This window comes from Cervus elaphus, chromosome 11 (genome assembly GCF_910594005.1).
Source record: "Cervus elaphus chromosome 11, mCerEla1.1, whole genome shotgun sequence".
NCBI lineage: Eukaryota > Metazoa > Chordata > Mammalia > Artiodactyla > Cervidae > Cervus > Cervus elaphus.
The window spans coordinates 70,160,472-70,178,869 of NC_057825.1; the positions used below are offsets into that span (position 1 = coordinate 70,160,472).

The following is an 18,398-nucleotide window of genomic DNA, read 5'->3' on the forward strand; positions in this document are numbered from 1 at the left end:
AAAGGACAGAAATGGTATGGACCTAACAGAAGCAGAAGATATTAAGAAGAGGTGGCAAGAATACACAGAAGAATTGTACAAAAAAGATCTTCACGACCCAGATAATCACGATGATGTGATCACTCACCTAGAGCCAGACATCCTGGAATGTGAAGTCAAGTAGGCCTTAGAAAGCATCCCTACGAACAAGCTAGTAGAGGTGATGGAATTCTAGTTGAGTTATTTCAAATCCTGAAGATGATGCTGTGAAAGTGTTGCACTCAATGTGCCAGCAAATTTGGAAAACTCAGCAGTGGCCATAGGACTGCAAAAGGTCAGTTTTCATTCCAATCCCTAAGAAAGGCAACGCCAAAGAATTCTCAAACTACTGCACAATGGCACTCATCTCACACACTAGTAAAGTAATGCTTCAAATTCTCCAAGCCAGGCTTCAGCAATACATGAACCGTGAACTTCCAGATGTTCAAGCTGGTTTTAGAAAAGGCAGGGGAACCAGAGATCAAATTGCCATCATCGAAAAGGCAAGAGAGTTCCAGAAAAACATCTACTTCTGCTTTTTTGACTATGCCAAAGCCTTTAATTATGTGGATCACAATAAACTGTGGAAAATTCTGAAAGAGATGGGAATACCAGACCACCTGACCTGCCTCTTGAGAAACCTATATGCAGGTTAGGAAGCAACAGTTAGAACTGGACATGGAACTACAGACTGCTTCCAAATAGGAAAATGTTTACGTCAAGGCTGTATATTGTCACCCCGCTTACTTAACTTATATGCAGAGTACATCATGAGAAAAACTGGCCTGGAAGAAGCACAAGCTGGAATCAAGATTGCCAGGAGAAATATCAATGAACTCAGATATATATATGACACCACCCTTATGGCAGGAAGTGAAGAGTAACTAAAAATCTTCTTTATGAAAGTGAAAGCAGAGAGTGAAAAAGTTGGGTTAAAGCTCAACATTCAGAAACCTAAGATCATGGCATCTGGTCACATCACTTCATGGAAAATAAATGAGGAAACTGTGGCTGACTTTATTTTTGGGGGCTCCAAAATCACTGCAGATGGTGATTGCAGCCATGAAATTAAAAGACGTTTACTCCTTGGAAGGAAATTTATGACCAACCTAGATAGCATATTAAAAAGCAGAGACATTACTTTGTCAACAAAGGTCCATCTAGTCAAGGCTATGGATTTTCTAGTAGTCATGTATGGATGTAAGAGTTGGACTGTGAAGAAAGCTGAGCGCTGAAAAATTGCTGCTTTTGAACTGTGGTGTTGGAGAAGACTCTTGAGAGTCCCTTGGACTGCAAGGAGATCCAACATGTCCATCCTAAAGGAGATCAGTCCTGGATGTTCATGGGAAAGACTGATGCTGAAGCTGAAACTCCAATACTTTGGCCACCTCATGCGAAGAGTTGACTCATTGGAAAAGACCCTGATGCTGGGAGGGATTGGGGGCAGGAGGAGAAGGGGATGACAGAGGATGAGATGGTTGGATGACATCACCGACTCGATGGGCATGAGTTTGAGTAAACTCTGGGAGTTGGTGATAGACAGGGTGGCCTGGCGTGCTGTGATTCATGGGGTCTTAAAGAGTTGGATATGACTGAGCGACTGAACTAATGGGACTGATGGGACTGATGTATACATGAAAAGCCATAGCTTTAATTATATTATGAATGTGCACAAAATGTCATTTATATGTTGACAAGGCTATAGTTTAGCACTCCAAATGTGCTGAATCTTGTTTCATTATATGGAGAACCCGTGGGTTTTCTAGATCCCTGTTTTAGAACACTGTTTTATAGCAATGTTCATTTGACAAGAGAGAAATCCAAAAGTGATGGTGTAAAGCCAGTACAACTTATATAGCTTTAGTTTAGTTCATTGTGGCTCAGCTGGTAAAGAATCTGCTGACAATGTGGGAGCCCTGAGTTCAGTCCCTGGGTTGGGAAGATCCCCTGGAGAAGGGAAAGGCTACCCACTCCAGTATTCTGGCCTGGAGAAGTCCATGGACTCTCTAGTCCATGGGGTCACAAAGAGTCAGATAGGACTGAGTGACTTCCACTTTCACTTTCATTTAGTTCATACACATTGACATGTCAATCTACTATCTGAACTATTTTCTAGATATCAGTTCCTACTTTCAATAACTTAATAGACATTTTCAGTTTTCACTTCAAAAAATAAAATGATATATTGTATCTTCTATAGTCATATGAATTTGTTCAGTCGCTAAGTCGTGTCTGACTCTTTGTGACCCCATGGACTGCAGCACACCAGGAATCCTTGTCCTTCACCATCTCCCAGAGCTTGCTCAAACTCATGTTTATTCAGTCAGTAATGCCATCCAACCATCTTATCCTCTGTCATCCCCTTCACCTCCTGCCTTCAATCTTTCTCAGCATTAGGGACTTTTCAATGAATCAGCTGTTTCCATCAGGTGGCCAAAGTATTGGAGCTTCAGCTTCAGTATCAGTCCTTCTAATTAATATTTAGGGTTAATTTCCTTTAGGATTGACTGGTTTGATCTCCTTGCAGTTCAAGGGACTCTCAAGAGTCTTCTACAACAAACCAGTTTTAATTCTTCAGCACTCAGCCTCCTTTATGGTCGAACTATCACATCTGTACATGACTACTGGAAAAACCATAACTTTGACTAGATGGACTTTATTGGCAAAGTAATGTCTCTGCTTTTTAATATGCTGTCTAAGTTGGTCATAGCTTTTCTTCCAAGGAGCAAGTGTATTTTAATTTCATGGCTTCGGTCACCATCTGCAGTGATTTTTGAAGCCCAAGAAAATAATTCTGTCACTGTTTCCATTGTTTTCCCATCTATTTGCCTTGAAGTGATGTGGCTGGATGCCATGATCTGAGTTTTCTGAATGTTGAGTTTTAAGCCAACTTTTTTCACTCTTCTCTTTCACTTTCATCAAGAGGCTCTTTAGTTCCTCTTCACTTTCTCCCATAAAGGTAGTGTCATCTACATATCTGAGGTTATTGATGCTTCTCCTAGCAATCTTGATTCTAGCTTGTGCTTCATCCAGCCTGGCATTTTGCATGATCTATTCTGCATATAGGTTAAATAAGCAGAGTGACAATATACAGCCTTGCTGCACTCCTTTCCCAATTTTAATCCAGTCTGTTTTTCCATGTCCACTTCAAATCGTTGCTTCTTAACCTACATATAAGTTTCTCAGGAGGCAGGTAATGTGGTCTGCTAGTCCCATCTCTTTAAGGATTTTGCAGTTTGTTGTGATCCACAGAGTTAAAGGCATTAGTGTAGTCAGTGAGTCAGAAATATATGTTTTCCTGGAATTCTCTTACTCTTTCTAAGATCCAACAGATGTTGGCAATTTGATCTCTGGTTCCTCTGAAGGTTATACAGATTCTAGTCAGATAGACATGCATTTTATAATAAAAATTCTGGGAAAATAAAATAATGTGGATGCTTATTTGATAGTGTTCAGACTTCTACTGAACCAATCTATTTCTTTAGGTAAATTTTATTTACACTGAAAATCAGATCTAATTAGAAAAGTTACACAAGGTAAAACAATGTAACATATTTGTTTAGAAGAGTAGGAAATAAATTATCCAGTTCATAAGCTAAAGCTAAAATATGATTTTAAATATAAAAAGATGGAGAATTCATCTCAATAGATATCTTCTCATGAAAGTTCAGCTGAAAAGACTATGATTTCAAAGTGTGCCTTGTGAATCATTATCTAAAATGCATTTAATGATTCTTTATATGAACAAAGAAGAGATAAGAGACTAGGCTGATCGAAGTGTTCTTTTTAATTTTTACTTTATTTTTACTAGTATTGGTAGCATGTCTCTCTAAATGAATAATTGTGTTTGGGATCAGAGGTCTGAGAATAATTAAAGCATATCAATATGATATTTCTAAAATAGGAGATTCTGCTGCCTTTAAACAGTGTTATTGCATTTATAATCACCATCTGCCTATCCCTACTCTCTCTTTTTCTGGATCTTTTCCTAGTGTTTCTCAAAATGTTACTCTCATTGGGCATAATCACAGGGTAATTCTACACTACGTGATCCTATTTTATAAATTAGAGTTATGTGAGGGAGATTGGTGACTGAGAAAATACCCTTGTTGGGTAGTATCCAGTAATATTTCTATGAAAGAGCTTTCAAAAGCTCACCAAACTTGGATTTTTGAATTTATCTCAATAGAATGTGATTGAGGCTTTATTTTTGAAACCAATATTTTAGAAATAACCATTAACTTTATGTACTATTTAAAAAACAAAAAACAACAAAAACACCTTTTTGCGATAGCCTACTTTCTACCAACTTTAAGCTATTTCTGAAAGTAAATTTCATCATATCACCCTAATGACAAAGCTTGTTTTTGTTTTCGTTTAGTCTCTAAGTTGTGTTGTACTCTTTTGCAACCCCACACATGGCCTCTAGCCTGCCTGGCTTCCCTGTCCATGGGATTTCCCAAGCAAGAATACTGGATTGGGTTGCCTTTTCCTTCTTCAAATAACAAGGCTTATCAATTGCTTTTATGCTATCAAAGCTGCCTGGCATAGCACTTAATAACTTTTTGTTGTGGTTTCTCTGCTTGCAAGTTTTCATAAAATCATCACCTAGTTTCAGTCAATAAAAGTGAAAGCATATTTGTTACTTAGTACCACATTCAGAATAAAGATTTCACATTACTCTAAAAGGAGAGTTTTGGTTCATAATTAATATAACCAGGATACAGACTGACTGACTCATTCTTAGCAAAGACTGAAATTTCTGTAAGGATGAATGTGCCATCTGAAGCTTTCCTATCAGTGTTTTGGTGCTATGCAGTAATGTTCCATCCTTTATGTTTTCCCCTTCTATCACCATGTTTTTTACTCCATCATAACCTGTTTCTGCAATCTACAGTGAATTGTATATGGCAGGCAAAGAACATAGTACATGTTGAATACGGTACTGAGTAAATAATGGACCCTGACATATGATGTAAATAACCTAAATTTGAATTTGAATCAATGTAATATCTTTCCTGATGATTATGCTTGCATTTTAAACATTATTTCTAATTTTACACCTTTCATGTGCTGAATTTTAAGCAGTAGAAACAAAGGGGAAAGTTTTTAGTGGAATGGAGGCCTTTCTTAGAGTGGCTAGAAGCAGTAAATTATAATGAAAACTGTCCAGAGTAGGATTCCTCACATGGTGGTTTTGAGATGATTGTGCTTAAGATATTTAATCTCTGTGGTCCTAGTTTCTTTATATATAATAAGCTATTAATACTCTCAAGGATTTTATGAAAGTTAATAGTTTAAACATATGTGCAAGTATCTGAAAAATAGGAACATTTAATTGATGGAAGTTCCCTTACCTTGGAGTTAAAACATTAGCAACCATCATTTCAATCAACATGTATGATTATTCCTACCAGGTATCTAATGGTCCAACAATAAATGAATATGCTCTTATGTTATTTGTTATTCTGAACTTTATAAAAGAACTTTTTGAAAATAATGGACCCCCCAAATCCTTTTATTCCTTTTGGTGAAACTGACCACCATTATTTTACTAGCCAAACCACTAGTTAATTAGATGGTATAATTTATTAGATAGAAGTGTTTTTTTTTTAATTCTACTAAATTGATATCATGACAACATTAATCTCATTTATGACTACTTTAAAATAGATTTCATGTGAATATACGTGAAGGCTGTTCTTGTTGAAATAAATTATATTAACTCTATATAAATTACAGGTTCTCGTCTTAATTCAGCAAAGAGATCTTAGAGATTTATATTTTGTTTCTGAAAGATACCAAAATGTTTTCCAGATATAACCCAGAGAGTCACACTATTTATCACATTATTTATTATTTGTAATAATTAAATATTGTAAACCAATCATGCAATAGAAAATATACTTATAAAATTAACATTATATAACAACAAAAACTAGGAGAAGATAATCTCTGCTTATGATATCTTAAGTGGTAATTAAACAAACCTATGATGTGTTTACCCAATTCTGAAATACTTTGTTGATTATACATCCTATGAAATTTTGGACTCTGGAGAACGAGTGAAAAGCAAGCAGATTTTGGAGAACTGAACCTTGGAAGGAGAAGCTAGCATTAACTGAAATCTCTCCTGTTATGGTGTTATCCTGAGAGTATATTGAAGATGTGTCACTGCCACAACAACTAATACTCAGATGATTAAAAAAAAAAAAAAAAAAACCAAAATACCGCCATTTACTGATCTGAGGAACTGGGAGATAGTCAGTCATTACATCTTGCTTCCATGGCAACCACTGCCACAAGAAAGCAATGAGATTATAAATGATGCCCAAATCTCTGGCTGGCCCTTAACTGCTCATGCACAAAGAAGACACAAAATAGCTTATCTAGAGGGAAAAAAAAAAATTAAAATGTTATTAGGGTGGGTACTCACTCAAGACAAATCTTCAGTTTTATTCTAAATATGTTAAGTCCCTAAGTGAAGTTGCTCAGTCTTGTCCGACTCTTTGCGATCCCATGGACTGTAGCCCACCAGACTCTTCAGTCCATGGGATTCTCCGGGCAAGAATATTGGAGTGTGTTGCCATTTCCTTCTCCAGGGGATCTTCTCTACCAACGGATTAAACCTGGGTCTCCCGCATTGCAGGCAGATGCTTTAACCTCTGGGCCACCAGGGAAGCCCTTAAATATGTTACTGCCTTGATAAAACAAAAAAGTAATACTCTTCAAAGAAATAAGCAAGGTTTATATTATCTACAGGATAATCTCTTCAGTTTCCAAAGTGTAATCTAAGAGCCGTTGTCCTGCAAAATAAAACTAGAAATGTTATCTATTCTCAAAGGTAAATACAATCAACCTGGGTAACCTCAAAATAACTTACATCTTCTAATTATCAGAATTTTTAGAAGTAGCTGGTATAGCTATACTCAACTAGACAAGCATATGTGCCTATTATAAATAAAGTGATAGTATTTTCTATTTCATTGAGAAATAGAAACTTTTAAAAAACTTTACATGGGAAGTCTAGAACTGAAAAATTTAACATCTTGGAAAAACAAAACAAGACTCCAGATAGGCATAATATCAAGAGTTAATGAACTTGAAGATAAAGCAATGGAAATTGTGCAATAAATTAAAAAAGGAAAGACTAAGATCTATATCTATAGTTACTATTATATTTTATACCTATATAATATGCACTCTATCATACCTATATAGCATTGTATATAGGACTTCCCAGGTGGTGCTAGTGGTAAAGAACCCACCTTCCAGCGCAGGAGATGTTAAGAGACACAGACTCATTCCATGTCGGGAAGATCCCATTGATGAAGACTGGCAACCATCTCCATAATCTTGCCTTGAGAATCCAATGGACAGAGCAACATGGTGGGCTACAGTCTTTAGGGTCACAAAAAATTGAACACGAATGAAGCGACTTAGCATACACTCATGCAATATAATATGCAGTATATAGAGTAAGGTCGGAAAAGGAAATGGCAAACCACACCAGTACTCTTGCCTGGAAAATCCCATGGCTGGAGGAGCCTGGTAGGGTACAGTTCATGGAGTCGCAAAGAGTCAGACACGACTGAGTGAATTCACTTTCACTTTTCACTCTCATGCATTGGAGAAGGAAATGGCAACACACTCCAGTATTCTTGCCTGGAGAATCCGGGGACAGAGGAACCTGGTGGGCTGCTGTCTATGGGGTCGCACAGGGTTGGACACGACTGAAGTGACTTAGCAGCAGCAGCAGCAGCAGCAGAGTAAGATATTTATAGTTATTATTGTGTTATATACCTATATATTATAATACATAAAGTAAAGTAAAGTCGCTCAGCCATGTCCGACTTATTGCGACCCCATGGACTGAAGCCTAACAGGCTCCTCTGTCCATGGGATTTTCCAGACAAGAGTACTGGAGTGCGTTGCCATTTCCTTCTCCAGGGGATCTTCCCGACCCAGGGATCAAACCAAGGTCTCCAAAATTGCAGACAGACGCTCTACCCTCTGAGCCAACAGGAAGCCCATTATAAAACATAATAATGCAATATTATGTATTATATTCTTATGCATATATTAGAGAAAGAAATAGATTGAAGAAGCACCTCAGGAACCTGTGGGACAATATCAAATAATCTGAAATATGTAATTAGAATGCCAGAAGAAAAGTGAGAATAGGGCAGAAAAAAATATTTGAAGAAGTAATTGCCCAAACTTCTCACATTTCATGCAATACATAATTATGTATTTAAGAAGATCACAAATGTCAAAATAGATCAATATGAAGGCAAAAAAAAATTCTAGACTCATCACAGACCAACTACTGAAAATGAAAGATTAATAAAAAAAATATTGAAAGCATTCTCAGCAGAAAAATGGTATATTATATATGTGAAAATAAAATTAGAATTTCTACAGACTTCCTGTCAAAACCTTGGTACCATAAAACAGTAAAACACCTTTTAAAATGTGCCAAAATATTTTTAATGTCAATAACGTGGTCCACTGGAGAAGGGAATGGCAAACCACTTCAGTATTCCTGCCTTGAGAACCACATGAACAGTATGAAAAGGCAAGAAGATAGGACACTGAAAGATGAACTCCCCAGGTCAGTAGGTGCCCAATATGCTACTGGAGATCAATGGAGAAATAACACCAGAAAGAATGAAGAGATGGAGTCAAAGCAAAGAAAACACACAGTTGTGGATATGACTGGTGATAGAAGCAAGGTCCAATGCTGTAAAGAACAATATTGCATAGGAACCTGGAATGTTGGGTCCATGAATCAAGGCAAATTGGAAGTGGTCAAACAGGAGATGGTAAGAGTGAACGTCAACATTCTAGGAATCAGCTAACTAAAATGGACTGGAATGGGTGAATTTAACTCAGATGACCATTATATCTACTACTGTAGGCAGGAATCCCTTAGAAGAAATGGAGTAGCCCTCATTGTCAACAAGAGTCCGAAATGCAGTACTTGGATGCAATCTCAAAAACAACAGAATGATATCTGTTTGTTTCCAAGGCAAACCATTCAATATCATGGTAATCCAAGCCTATGCCCCAACCAGTAACGGTGAAGATGCTGAAGTTGAAATGTTCTATGAAGACCTACAAGATCTTTTAGAACTAACACCCAAAAAGGATGTCCTTTTCATTATAGGGGACTGGAATGCAAAAGTAGGAAGTCAAGAAACACCTGGAGTAACAGGCGAATTTGGCTTTAGAGTACAGAATGAAGCAGGGCAAAAGCTAATAGACTTTTGCCAAGAGAACGCACTGGTCATACCAAACACGCTCTTCCAACAACAAAAGAGAGACTCTATACATTCACATCACCAGATGGTCAATAGCGAAATCAGATTGATTATATTCTTTGCAGCCAAAGATAGAGAAGCTCTATGCAGTCAAAAAACAAGCCTGGGAGCTAACTGTGGCGCAGATCATGAACTCCTAATTGCCCAATTCAGACTTGAATTGAAGATAGTAGGGAAAACCACTAGACCATTCAGGTATAACCTAAATCAAGCCCCTTATGATTATACAGTAGAAGTGAAAAATAGTTTTAAGGGACTAGATCTGATAGACAGAGTGCCTGATGAACTATGGATGGAGGTTCATGACATTGTACAGGAGACAGGGATCAAGACCATCCCCATGGAAAAGAAATGCAAAAAAGCAAAATGGCTGTCTGAGGAGGCCTTACAAATAGCTGTGAAACGAAGAAAAGTGAAAAGCAAAGGAGAAAAGGAAAGATATTCCCATTTGAATGCAGAGTTCCAAAGAATAGCAAGGAGAGATAAAAGCCTTCCTCAGCGATCAATGCAAAGAAATAGAAGAAAACAATAGAATAGGAAAGACTAGAGATCTCTTCAAGAAAATTAGAGATACTAAGGGAATATTTCATACAAAGATGGGCTCAATAAAGGACAGAAAATGTATGGACCTAACAAAAGCAGAAGATATTAAGAAGAGGTGACAAGAAAAAAAGAACTCTACAAAAGAGATCATCAGGACACAGATAATCACAATGGTGTGATCACTCACCTAGAGCCAGACATCCTTGAATGTGAAGTCAAGTGGGCCTTAGGAAGAATCACTACAAACAAAGCTAGTGGAGGTGATGGAATTTCAGTTGAGCTATTTCAAATCCTAAAAGATGATGCTATGAAAGTGCTACATTCAGTATGTCAGCAAATTTGGAAAACTCAGCAGTGGCCACAAGACTGGAAAGGGTTAGTTTTCTTTCCAATCCCAAAGAAAGGCAATGCCAAAGAATATGAACTACCACACAATTACACTTATCTCACACGCTAGCAAAGTAATGCTCAAAATTCTCCAAGCCAGGCTTCAGCAATACATGAACTGTGAACTTTAGGTGTTCAAGCTGGTTTTAGGAAAACAGAGGAACCAGAGATCAAATTGTCAACATCTGCTGGATCATTGAAAAAGCAAGAGAGTTCCAGAAAAACATCTATTTCTGCTTTATTAACTATACCAAAGCCTTTGACTGTGTGGACCACAATAAACTGTGGAAAATTCTGAAAGAGATGGGAATACCAGACCACCTGACCTGTCTCTTGAGAAACTTGTGTGCAGGTCAAGAAGCAACAGTTAGAACTGGACATGGAACAACAGACTGGTTCCAAACAGGAAAAGGAGTACGTCAAGGCTGTATATTGTCACCCTGCTTCCTTAACTTATATGTAAAGTACATCATGAGAAACGCTGGGCTGGATGAAGCACAAGCTGGAATCAAGATTGCTGGGAGAAATACCAATAACCTCAGATATGCAGATGACACCACCCTTATGGCAGAAAGTGAAGAAGAACTAAAGAGCGTCTTGAAGAAAGTGAAAGCGGATAGTGAAAAATTTGGCTTAGAGCTCAACATCAGAAAACTAAGATTATGGCACCCGGTCCCATCATTTCATGGCAAATAGATGGGGAAACAGTGGAAACAGTGGCTGACTTTCTTTTTTGGGGCTCCAAAATCACTGCAGATGGTGATTGCAGCCATGAAATTAAAAGATACTTACTCCTTGGAAGAAAAGTTGTGATCAACCTAGATGGCATATTAGAAGCAGAGACATTACTTTTAACAAAGGTCCATCTAGTCAAGGCTATGGTTTTTCCAGTGGTCATGTATGGATGTGAGAGTTGGACTGTGAAGAAAGCTGAGCGCAGAAGAATTGATGCTTTTGAACTGTGGTGTTGGAGAAGACTCTTGAGAGTCCCTTGGACCACAAGGAGATCCAACCAGTCCATCCTAAAGGAGATCAGTCCTGAGTGTTCATTGGTAGGACTGATGTTGAAGCTGAAACTCCAATACTTTGGCCACCTCATGCGAAGAGTTGACTCATTGGAAAAGTCCCTGATTCTGGGAGGGATTGGGGTTAGGAGGAGAAGGGGACGACAGAGGATGAGATGGCTGGATGGCATCACCAACTCGATGGACATGAGTTTGGGTGAACTCAGGGAGTTTGTGATGGACAGGGAGGCCTGGCGTGCTGCGATTCATGGGGTCACAGAGTCAGACACGACTGAGCGACTGAACTGAACTGAACTGCGTATGTGTTAGTTACCATCTGCAAACACTGTCAAAAGAACTCATAATAACAAGTTATATATCAGGAGGACCTACAATAAAAAGTCAAGTCACATGTAAAGAAATTAAGAAACCTAAGCATTCTGTGGTCTTGTATCTGCTGCTTGCCCAATGCATGCTCATCTCCTGCCACCCTCTCCCCCTCTCCTCTCCCTACTTTCATAGGCCTCCTGTTCTTCAGCACCTTAACTCACCAACCTCATGGTCTTCTTTCATTTCTAGAATGCATGAAACTAATTCTGGCAAAGGGTCTTCAAACTTGTATCTTACTTATCTCATTAGATTGTGTTCCCCTTCTCATCACTTTGCCAGCCCCTTCTGTCCAATCAGGTCTCAGTTTAGGCATCACTGTCTTAATTTCCTCAAAGGGTCTTTTCTAAAACTGCTTTAGTCTTTTTCCTTATTATGTTCATCTCACAAGAAAGGCAATATTTTTAATGCCTTGTTCACCATTATATTTCTTGTTGGGAGAGGTAGTTAGACTTAGTTCCCCATCTATTGTACAGTAACATAAGAATGCCCTTGGTCTTGGAACATTTCCTTACATTTGGAACATTTGGAACACTTGGAACATTTCCTTGAAAGATTAAGAGTTTTGGCAGCCTGTGCTGGGCTTGAGTACTGCTTAAGATGTGCATCAGTGGCCCGCAGGCATACCCCTCACTTTTTATATTTCACAGAAAGATCCCATGGGGGCAATGTTGTGATCCTTCCGCAGGAGCACGAAGTAGTGCGGTGCTTGCAGTTACTTCACTTGTTGGGTGTGCAGAGGGCTCACTTAGGCCATAGGAGACTAGCACATTGCAAGAGGCTAGATCTTGTGTGCACTGTCTATCCTCTCTTGAAAGGAAAGACTGTACAACTTGAGCCTTGCACACTTGGGTGTTTGCTCACAGTGACCTTGAATCAGGAACTAGTCTCTTCCCTGGATGACACTTAACTGCTTTTTTACATTGGCTACACAGCCTGGCCACATAAGGAGTGGAGAAATAACCATAGTGGTTATCATAATACCCCACAGAGAAGATGCTCAATAAATGTTCATTTAATTAGTAAAGAATAAAGAAATCCTCTTAACAATGCATGCCTAAATGCATTAAGTTCTGTTAGATGGAGTTGAGGTATGGTATTGAAGCTTCAATATATAACATTTTGTGGTTTACCCTCATGTTGAGTTAAGTCTCAGTTCAGTTCAGTTCAGTTGCTGTCGTGTCCAACTCTTTGCAACCCCACGAATCACAGCATGCCAGGCCGCCCTGTCCATCAGCAACTCCCGGAGTTTACACAAACTCAGTCCATTGAGTCGGTGATGCCATCTAGCCATCTCACCCTCTGTCGTCCCCTTCTCCTCCTGCCCCCAATCCCTCCCAGCATCAGGGTCTTTTCCATGAGTCAACTCTTCACATAAGGTGGCCAAAGTATTGGAGTTTTAGCTTCAGCATCAGTCTTTCCAATGAACACCCAGGATTGATCTCCTTAAGGATGGACTGGTTGGATCTCCTTGCAGTCCAAGGGACTCTCAAGAGTCTTCTCCAACACCACAGTTCAAAAGCATCAATTCTTTGGCGCTCAGCTTTCTTCACAGTCCAACTCTCACATCCATACATGACCACTGGAAAAACCATAGCCTTGACAAAATGAACCTTTGTTGGCAAATAATGTCTCTGCTTTTTAATATGCTGTCTAGGTTGGCCATAACTTTCCTTCCAAGGAGCAAGCGTCTTTTAATTTCATGGCTGCAATCACCATCTGCAGTGATTTTGGAGCCCCTCAAAATAAAGTCTGTCACTGTTTCCACTGTTTCCCCATCTATTTCCCATGAAGTGATGGGACCACATGCCATGATCTTAGTTTTCTGAATGTTGAGCTTTAAGCCAACTTTTTCACTCTCCTCTTTCACTTTCATCAATAGGCTTTTTAGTTACTCTTCACTTTCTGCCATAAGGGTGGTGTCATCTGCATATCTGAGGTTATTGATATTTCTCCTGGCAGTCTTGATTCCAGCTTGTGCTTCTTCCAGCCCAGTGTTTCTCATGATGTACTCTGCATATAAGTTAAATAAACAGGGTGACAATATACAGCCTTGACGTAATCCAGTCTAATACCTTCTAAATTTATATAATCAATTCCATAGTGTGCTTTTTAAACATTTTCTATTAATTCTTCTTTATCACAGAATCCTAGGAAGCCCTCTAGTCAGTTTTCTATATTATTAATCATACTTCAAAGTATCTAAAGTAGCTTTATCAAGTAAAAAAAATATTTCTTATAGGATTATTTTTAGCCAGGTTTATTTCTGTTAATTCTGGATATTTTACAAGGATGTCTGCTCCATACTTGACTGGTCACTGCCTTTGAGTCTTTAAAGAAATGTGTAGGATCAATGGTAGATCATAGAAGCAAAAGATAAAAGAAATAAAAATTATTAAATTAGTGATTTCATGCTATGCCCAGAAAAGATGGAGACTTGATCTTTACCAAAGCCTAAAAAGAAGTGACAACTAGTATATGTTTTTGATATAGAATTGAGTACCCAAAAGGAATTTTTTAAAAGCAGGAAATAAGAATTAACTTTGAATACATTCTAAGAAAGATTAAAACCTCACCAAATGTGAAGGAAAAATTGGACCTTCCTATCTACCATTATATTGGCAGCACATACCTTCATGCTGTTCATATTTCCTCACCCCAGTCCCATGTGGACGCTCCACAGTAAATATTGTTTAGCTTTGAAGTCTATCATTTTCCCTATTCAAGTTTCCATTTAAGAGGTAAAATTTTGCCCTGGCTTGCTGGACTGTTGCCCTACATAAAAATAATTAGATTCCAACAAAACTGAAGCTAATTTGTGAGTTTAAGACACTGCTGGTTTTAGATAGTAATAAAATCCTTTTATAAAACACTAAGTACACATCAGTATTAACATAAATCAAGTAGTTTCAGCCTTACATCTGAAGTGTATTTTTTTAATTTAAATCCCTAGAGACTGTACAATATCTATGACTGGCTAATAATTTGTTTTATATTCAGATGATACTAATTTGCACTTAAGTTGAAATCCAGAGAGTTTCAGGAATTAGAAAATATGAACTGACTTCATTGGTTTAGTCTGAGCTTTTTGCTTTAAGTCTTAACAGAAAGGAGACTACTGGATCCCTGGATTGCGGAGTTAAATTTGCTATATTAACTATAGACTTCATTCATATAAATTAAGTACTTTTTCTCTTAGAAATTAAGATAATTTTATACTACATAAGGATTTTTATTCAATATGTAGACATAATCTTTCATTTGAGAGAATTTTGTACTAGGCAAAAGAAAAAAAGGTGTGAATTCAAGTCCCTAATAATAAATGAGAAGTATGTGTAACATGTGATTTCTTGATGCCAAATAGCCTGAGCCCTCAAGAAGGTAGAAATAATCTTTACTTGCTAATGCAGTGGCCACAAGTGAATAGTTGCCTGATGAAGATTTTTACTTTATTTTCTCATTATATTGCATGGTAAGTGTATTTGGATTAAGTTATATCTTTTGAAATCCAATGATTAGAACCATTTTCATTCTTGCTGAAATGGTGACATAATTTTGCAGCTCATCCAGAGTAAAATTGAAGTCTTAAAAAAAAGGTTTAATTTTTCAAGACACTGCCAAAATGACTTCTAAATGAGTTATACCATTATGTATTCCCCCAGAAGTATTTGAGAGTTCCAGATTTCCATATTCTTGTTAACATTTGGAATTTAGAATTTTTAGATTTTAGTCATTCTGATTGGTTTGTGATCATATCTAATTTTGATTTTAATTTGTGTTTCCCTATTGAGTAATGAACCTGAGTATCTGTTTGTGAGCTCACTTGATATCCCAATATTTTCCTTGGTAAATCTTTTTACCCATTTTTAGTACTTTTATTGTTATCTTTTGAAGTTCTTTATATGAATCATTTATTGCATATATGATCTGCAAACATTTTCTTACTGTCTCTTCATTTTCCTGTGTGTTTTTATAGAGCAGGGGATTTTAATTTCGCTGACATCCAATTCATCCTTTTTCTTTTATGATTATGCTTTTGTTTTTTGTCTAAGAAAACTTTGCCTAATCCAGAGTGACAATGTTGTCCTGTATGTTTTCCAAAAGTTTTATATTTTAAGATCTTGGATTCATCATCATTTAATTTTTGTGTGATATGAGATACGAATGAAAGTTCTGTCTTGTATATGAACCCAATTGTTCCAGAATTGTTGTTCAAAAGTATATAATTTTTTCATTGATTTGTCTTTGAAACTTTGTCAAAATTATTTTTTTACAAATATGTGAGTCTGTTTCCTGACTCTTTATATTGTTTTATCCATCTATCTGTCTTCCTTGATTCCAATTCCACACTGTTTCAATTATTGGAGGTTTTCAATGTTTCATTATCAAGTAGTATTAATCCTTCAACTTTAATTTATTCAAAATTGTTTTCAAAATTCTGGGTCATTTACATTCCTGTATGAACTTTTAGAATCACTGGGTCAGTATCTTTTTTTTTTTTTTTTTGTAATTGAATTATTTATTTTTTTATTTTTATTTTTTTTATATTGTAGTGGTTTTTGCCATACATTGATATGAATCAGCCATGGATTTACATGTGTTCCCCTTTTTAAAAGATGCCAACTGGAATTTCGATTGTTATTTTTTTGCAATCTATAAAGCAGTCAGGAGAGAATTGACAGCTTTACAAATACTAAGCTTCAAATCAATACTGAGTGTGATGTAATTCTCCATTTATTTAGATGCAGTTTAGTTTATCTCAGTACTTTTTTGATTTTGCAAATACATTATTCATACATTTGTCAGATATTCCCTCAGTTCAGTTCAGTTCAGTCGCTAGGTCGTGTCTGACTCTTCGCTACCACGACTGCAGCACGCCAAGTCTCCCTGTGTTTACTCCCGAGTTTACTCAACAACCCCCGAGTTTACTCAAACTCATGTTCATTGAATCGGTGGTGCCATTCAACCATTTCATTCTCTGTCATCCCCTTCTCCAACTGCCTTCAATCTTTCCCAACATCAGGGTCTTTTCAAAGAGTCAGTTCTTTGCGTCAGGTGGCCAAAGCATTGCAGTTTCAGCTTCAACATCAGTCCTTCCAATGAACACTCAGGATTAATTTCCTTTAGGATGGACTGGTTGGATCTCCTTGCAATCCAAGGGACTCAAGAGTCTTCTCCAACACCACAGTTCAAAAGCCAAAATTCTTCGGTGCTCAGCTTTGTTTCGGAGAAGGCAGTGGCCACCCACTCCAGTACCCTTGCCTGGAAATCCCATGGAGGGAAGAGCCTGGTGGGCTGCAGTCAGTGGGGTCGCTGAGAGTCAGACACGACTGAGCAACTTCACTTTCACTTTTCATTTTCGTGCATTGGAGAAGGAAATGGCAACCCACTCCAGTGTTCTTGCCTGGAGAATCCCAGGGACAGGGGAGCCTGGTGGGCTGCCTGCCACCTATGGGCAGTAGCAGCAGCAGCTTTCTTTATGTTCCAACTCTCACGTCCATATGTGACTACTGGAAAAAAACATAGCCTTGACTAGAGGACTTTGTTGGCAGAGTAATGTCTCTGTTTTTTTAATATGCTGTCTAGGTTGGTCATAGCTTTTCTTCCAAGGAGCAAACATCTATTAATTTCAAGGGTGAAGTCACCATCTGCAGCAATTTTGGAGCCCCCCAAAATAAAGTCTCTCACTCTTTCCACTGTTTCCCCATCTATTTGCCATGAAGTGATTGGACAAGATGCCATGATCTTAGTTTTCTTATTATTTAGTTTTAAGCCAACTTTTTCACTCTCCTCTTTCACTTTCATCAAGACGCTCTTTAGTTCTTCTTCACTTTCTGCCATAAGGGTGGTGTCATCTGCATATCTGAGGTTATTGATATTTCTCCCAGCAATCTTGATTCCAGCTGGTGCATCATCCAGCCCAGTATTTCTCATGATGTACTCTGCATGTAAGTTAAATAAACAGGATGACAATATACAGACTTGATGTACTCCCTTTCCTATTTGGAACCAGTCTGTTCCATGTCCACTTCTTACTCTTGCTTCCTGATCCGCATACAGGTTCCTCAAGTGGCAGTTCAGGTGGTCTGGTATTCCCATCTCTTTCAGAATTTTCCACAGTTTATTGTGATCCACAAAGTCAAAGGCTTTGGCATAGTCAATAAAGCAGAAGTAGATGTTTTACTGGAACTCTCTTGCTTTTTTGATGATCCAGCAGATGTTGGCAATTTGATCTCTGGTTCCCCTACCTTTTCTAAAACCAGTTTGAACATCTGGAAGTTTGCAGTTCATGTATTGCTGAGGTCTGACTTGAAGAATTTTGAGCATTACTTTGCTAGCTTGAGAGATGAGTGCAATTGTGCAGTAGTTTGAGCATTCTTTGGGATTGCCTTTCTTTGGGATTGGAATGAAAACTGACCTTTTCCAGTCCTGTGGCCATTGCTGAGTTTTCCAAATTTGCTGGCATATTGAGTGCAGCACTTTCACAGCATCATCTTTTAGGATTTAAAATAGCTCAACTGGAATTCCATCACCTCCACTAGCTTTGTTCATAGTGATGCTTCCTAAGGCCCACTTGATTTCACATTCCAGGATGTCTGGCTCTAGGTGAATGATCACACCATCGTGATTATCTGGGTCGTGAAGAACTTTTGTACAGTTCTTCTCTGTGTTCTTGCCACCTCTTCTTAATATCTTCTGCTTTTGTTAGGTCCATATCATTTCTGTTCTTTATTGA

At 37.9% G+C, this 18,398-nt stretch overlaps 1 long non-coding RNA gene across 1 annotated transcript; it reads left to right on the forward strand.

Annotated features, from left to right (window-relative positions):
- The first annotated feature begins 3,090 nt into the window (after positions 1-3,090).
- LOC122702806 lies at positions 3,091-17,932 on the forward strand. The gene is made up of 3 exons (XR_006343340.1): positions 3,091-3,297; positions 5,618-5,619; positions 17,829-17,932. It is a non-coding gene; the product is annotated as an uncharacterized LOC122702806 (long non-coding RNA).
- Positions 17,933-18,398: the final 466 nt, after the last annotated feature.